The sequence below is a fragment of the Merops nubicus genome, unplaced genomic scaffold (assembly GCF_000691845.1).
Source record: "Merops nubicus isolate BGI_N331 unplaced genomic scaffold, ASM69184v1 scaffold9193, whole genome shotgun sequence".
NCBI classification, from domain to species: Eukaryota; Metazoa; Chordata; class Aves; order Coraciiformes; family Meropidae; genus Merops; species Merops nubicus.
The window spans coordinates 1-6,452 of NW_008598256.1; positions in this window are offsets into that span (position 1 = coordinate 1).

Here is a 6,452-nt window from a genome sequence, read left to right on the forward strand (position 1 = left end):
GATGCAGGGCCTTGCACTTGGCCTTGTGTTAGAGGTTCCCATCCATCCCGTCCAGGTGATCACAAAGAATATACTGAATCATTTCTGTCTTTGGCCTCTGTCTCTCTTGGCCTCTTTTTGTAACATAAACCCTAGTCACTAAAAACACCAGTCAGAATCACTGAAACTAAACAAGGAAACTATCTTCTAGCTAGCAGTTCTTCTTTTTAAATTGGCCATCCCTTAAAAAAGACTCCATAAAAGCATCAAAGCATGGCACAATAGGTTTCCTTGTTTTATTCCTTCTTTAAAGAATAGATTCTCATTGTTCCTTGGCCCTGAGGTTAAACATTACCCTTCCACTCAAATAGTTCAACATTAGGCTTCCAAGCTTTACATGTCGAGTACATCTTGATAACCAATAAAGAACTGCAGGGTGTTTCCACTTATTGCACTATCTTAAAGACATCTAAAAAAACAACCAGGTCTTTTCTCCTTTCTAAATCTATGCAGTTGAAATTCTTGTCATAAAAGTGAAACAAAGGCCTAGGGAAGATTTTCTCCACTGAGAAGTAACCAATACAGTGGAAAGACCTTGGGATCCTGACCTATCATCTGGGAAACATAAGATTATTCCTCATCTATCATACATTTTTCTTTAAGTTATTTTAGTTTTACATGAATTGAACTATTCATATTTTATTTCTTCTCATGGCAGAATCTCATTACTATGCCACTATTTTCTGTGGCAGTAGAATGAATATAGTCTGCTATTGTGATATTTTTCTGGCCAAATAATTGCATACGGTTCATTTCCTGTCTCCCATAGTATTAGGCCGTGAAACGCCAACATCAAAAAATAGTTGTAAATGTACATAATACCAAATTATACATCAACAATATTGCAATAATTATAAGTACTACTCTTGCATTCCAGTGTGGCCCAGTGTCATGACAGATTAAAACATTAACCTCTGCTATACATTCACCAATAATGCCTGATCAGTTAAGATGCCCCAACATCAGAAGATGCAGCAGGTGGAATTCAACATACTGAAACAGTTCACTGCGGACCTAAAACTTACAATATTGCAAACATGCCAATATTAGAGACTTTGGTAGAGTAGCATGGTTGAATTAGATCTTTCCTTCATCAGCTTCATCCCACATAGCCATTGAATGGATAAATGTAGCCATTCCCTGCAATCTTAGCTAGTGGGATGATCAATGGCATCATGACATGACTTAGAAAACTTTGCCAGCTGAGATTAGCACCTCAGGAATCTGCAAAATTGGGAAGTTTTTGTGGCCACCTTTAAAATACAGTGTAGGACAAAAGTGAGACAAACGGCTGCCCACACTTTCTGGCGCTGACACCTATTTATATCCCAAAACTAAGCTGACTAGCAACCAGTAAATTATTATTTCTTGGATAAATTTGGTGCCTTCATTCTGTGTGAAAAGAATTGCATGTTATTTCATACAACTTCATCTGAAAATAACTAGTGTTTGGTAGAGGTACCATGATTACTATGCATTTATTATCTAGAAATTTGTGACAAAAACATAAATGCAGGATCTATAAATGTGATAGTAAAATACAGATTCTCTTTTCAGTGGTATCTTAGCCAAAGATTTTTGACCAAGCCCTTGCAGATATGTGTAACTAATTCCCCACATACCTTTTTGATTCTCTAATCATCTAGAGTTACTGCTTCCTTTTTCCATCTGGATAAGACTACATCCGAAGTATATGTGGGAGGAGATACTACCTCTGCAGTATTTGGGAATCTTGAAAATCCAAGAGTTTACCCCTATCTGAATAAAGGGGACAAAGACCTTCACCAGCTTAACTACTGAGGGTAAAAGAGACTTGTCTAAATGTTTTTTAATCTTCTCTTTGTCTACACCTGCAATTGTAAACCAAGGTAAGCACTACAGAATTCAGTTAGAAAAACAAGCAGCTGATAACCAGTTGCCGAAAGGAACCTCTCTGCTAATGTAAACATGGCTGAAATCTCATATTAGGCAAGAATTTATCTGAGGAAACCTCTTCAGCATCCTTACTTATCAGCTTCCCTTAGACCCAGATCAAAGATTTCTGTTGTAGCATAACTTAGCATCTTTAATGTATATTATAGGTATTTGACTTAATTGCATACTCTAGATTTTCTACGTAACATTTTTTTTCATTCCTAAATAAACTGCTTTTTCTTTAAGACTAGATTACTGTAATTGTGGATGAGTCAATCCTGATGTATTATATACATTTCTTCATCAAACATTCCTTTAGCACATTAGTCATTTTCTCTTTGACATTTCCCATAAACAATTCCAAAAAGAATAGCCTTCAAGTGTTGGCATGCTTTCTAATTTTAAGAACATCAACATTTGGTATTGGGAAATACATTGCATGATGCTGGTTTTCAGATTACTTGTAACAGTTACTTGCTTCTGTATGGTTTTTTTGGTTTCTTGTGTTGTTTTTGTTTGTTTGTTTGTTTGTTTTTAAATTTGCTTGATAAGGAATACTTTCATATGGGCATCACTTTATCTCATATTATTATACCTTTTCCAGTTTGTTCCCCAGCATGCATTTTAAACTGTACAAATCTCCCACAAATCCTAATATTCAGACAAATGATTAAGATAAAGTATATCAGATCAGTTTGGTAACTTCCTGCGTGCATACTCCTAGATCCTGACAATACAACTTTGCTTAAAAATTCTTGATTGCAAATACAAAATACTTGTATTACTTTGTATTTGTCAAGAGCTAAGAGCCCCCACAAACTTTCTGCAGTTTAGCTAACAAATGGCAACCTCAACACAAATTCTTATCTGCATTTTGCAAAGACATGTAACCTCCTTTAAATGTAACCCGAACAGCTCCTATTGCTTACTGGTTTCTTGAAGTTGCCTGAGCAACTTGCTTTCTGACAAACTAATGGCCAGCTGGAGCGAAGTTGGGCACTTGCATAGCTCATGCCCTGCAGAGGGGAAAGCACACAACTTTTGGCCTTTAAGAAAAATATTTCGTTCATACGTACAATGTTTTCCGTTTTTTTCCTCTCTCAAAAATAAAGAAACACATTCTGAGCAAACAGCGCACACCTTTCAGCTGCTGGTTTAGACACCAATTCTACATTTGACTGGTTTGAAACAATAAAATGTTAAAAGCAGATCTTATCAGAAACCTAAGTGTGGCAGATACTCTCCTGCGGTTGACTCCAGCCTTCCTTCTATCCTTTCAGTGGGCTGCTTCAGAGTTTACCTTCGATGTAACTGTTTCCCAAGTAGACACTTAACAGCAAACAGAATGTTTCAAAGCATTGCCAAGATTGTTACAGCACCTTTTAAATGGTGTCAAAAGGTCTGATGTTTATCCCAATAAGGGACTGAAATTTACCACAGTGGCTGAAACCCACAAAATATCTCCCTCAATTATTTCCTCTCTTCTTTCCTCGTACCTCCCCTAGGCTGTAATCTCTTCAGAGCAGGAACTATCTTTAATTTGATTTTTGCATGATAACAGATAAGAGCGTCAAAGCTCAATGATTAACAAACTCGTTAAAGACAAAGCTCAGCGGCAGGCAGACGGGACTGCAAGGGCTGGCTTTTCTCTAACGAGACCTGCATCTAACTTTGGACACACTGTTCAGCTGTTACATGCAAATCCCCATTTTAAGCAAGGAGATGCGAAAAATTAATACAAATTGAGCATCTTTCAAACACAAGGGCTAAGAGACCTTGTCAAACAAGTGTAACAAACCTCCTCTGTCTTTAAGAAGCTATAGTAAAGCACATCACTTTTAGCTATATATATATCTCTTTTTTCCCCATAAATACATAATCGCGGAGTTTTACTGAGGAACCCTATAGAGGCAGCACCACCTAGCGGTACCAGAAGCACAGTGTAGTATTTTCCGTGGTTACTTTGAAGAAAATTACTTCGGAAACACAGGAGAAACTCTCAGGTGAAATTATTTTTTAAATGCCCACATGACATCTAAATATTTTGTGGTTGTTTGTTTTGTTTTGTTTTGTTTGTTTGTTTTTTAAATTCATCATGAACGTGTAAATAATATTTGCAAGCTTTGGGTATACTTACATTATTTATTTTCTGTGCTATCCTTTAAAAGGGAAAACCGTATGTGAATGTGTATTAATCACAGAGGATAAAATATTTTTTTGTGCATATATAAAAATGTATTTTTTCAATGACAGGGTATTAAAATAGTTACTACTCACAGGTTCAATCTAAATGCATTATTTACTACTGCTGCTGTGAAATTTAGATGAAAATCTAGGTACCAATAAGAAATACCCAGCAACTTTGGACCTCTTCCCTAATATTTTCCAACACACAATGAAGTGAACTATAGTTCACCTTGCTTCAGTATAGACATCCCACGACACAGATGTTCACCTTGCAAAGATCAGAAGGGTCCAACGTGTATGACTGGTTGGACTTGTCCTCCACAGTGACTGTCTTGGCTGATTTATTTCCAGCTGTCCTAAATAGCTGTACAGTGCTGTGACTATAACTTGGTAGCATTTTAAATCATCTGAGCATCTGCTTTTCACATGACCCTATAAATCCTCTATTGACAGTTCAGGGGGAGAAAACCCTTCAAAATTCATCTGCCCCCATGGGAGCCTGCCAGTGCAAACTAACATTGTTCTGGAACACTGAAAAGTAGCGATTTGTTATATCCCTTCAAAGTCTTTCTCTGGGCATGCGCAGGGGACTTTTGGCATTACCAAAGGTGGAAACCTTTAGTAATTATACAATTTTTTAAAGTTATGAACATTGTGTGACAACGTAACATAAAAAGGAAATACTTCAGTGATCAAAACCAGTAGCAGTAGCCTTTTTTTTTTTTGGTATATGGTGCAAGTAGAACACACATCTGGTACCCAAATTGCTCTTACCTGAACCCGTTTCTCTTGTCCTGCTCCATCCTAAATACAGTCCACAACTCACCCCTCCAGTTCTGTAGCTGTGATCTCATGTGTGCTTCTGCAGATTAGCTACTTGGTACAGCCCCAAAGCCTCCTCTCACATGGCTCTCATACTCCCCTTCCCCAGTCCTGTGCATGGCAGCACAATTCTTCTGTTTCTGGCTCCAAACACAGCCCCAGTGCCTACTTCTCATATACTCACAGCTGCCAGGCACGCTACTCTCCATCTTCACAACCACATCAGTGCTGGGGTATTTAAGGAGCTCATAAGTTTCATTCACTGGCATACAATTTTGCTGGAGTTGTGACTACTTCACCATTGACCTCATAGATTCCTTCCATGCCTACGTACCTACAACAGAGTAAGAAAAAACAAGAGAACAGACTGACTGAATACAGGGACTTCAGTTAAAATGATCACTTCATAGAATTCTTTTCACCATGCTCTATCATTTCATGGTTATTTTATATGTTAATTTTTATTTTTTTTGTCTTCACCACTTCTTACAATATTTTTATTCTAAAGTCTCATTCTCCTGATGGCTTAAAATTTTCCACCTTGGGAGAAACCTTAAGGAGTCCTTTAATGATTAAACACCTTAACTTGAAGGTATTTGAAAAGAACATTTATCTCCTCTCTCAATATTCACTTTTCTAGACTAACTACGTGAATACTTTTGAGGATATATTTAATCTCTTGCAGACATCTTTTACAACTACCTGAAAGGAGGTTGTAGTGACGTGGGGGTCAGTCTGTTCTCCCGTGTGACAAGTGGTAGGACAAGAGGAAATGGCCTCAGGTTGCTCTAGGAGAGGTTTAGGTTGGACATTAGGAAAAATTTCTTCACCAAAAGGGTTATCAAGCACTGGAAAAGCCTGCCTGCCTGGGCAAGTGGTAGCATCACCATCCCTGCAGGTATCTAAAGACAGGTAGATGTGTTGCTGATGGACATAGTTTAGTGGTGACCTGGCAGTGCTGGGTTAATGGCTGGACTTAATCTTAAAGGTCTCTTCCAACCAGAATGATTCTGTGATTCTGTTTCCACTACCTGATATTTAATCCAACTTGAAGGAGCATAAACAAGTAAGCACAGTTTTGTGTCCAAAGAAACAAGTTCTCCTAAGCCCATGGTTACATAGCTTCCAGATGTACCAGGGCTTGATCTGCAAGCTTGTGATCTGCTCAGATCACAGGGAGGCAGAGCAAAAAACGTTGTAGTGTGACCTTTTCTCCATTCAGAGAAACTTTATTAGCATGATAATCTTAGCAGTTGCCTTACCTGTTCAAATCAAACTCCACCTTTCTTGAACACGTAACCACACTGTATGTAGCACTTCAGATGCAGTCTCTGTTCTTCCCCAGTCTGTCAGAGATATCTCACACATTCCAGGAATTATTTTTCATTATTCCAATACAATTGCAATTTCTACTCATCTGTGATTACCTATCGCTACCCCTTTTATTTTCAGCTAGTGAGTTCCTCAAATACATTCTTCTTATTCCCTAC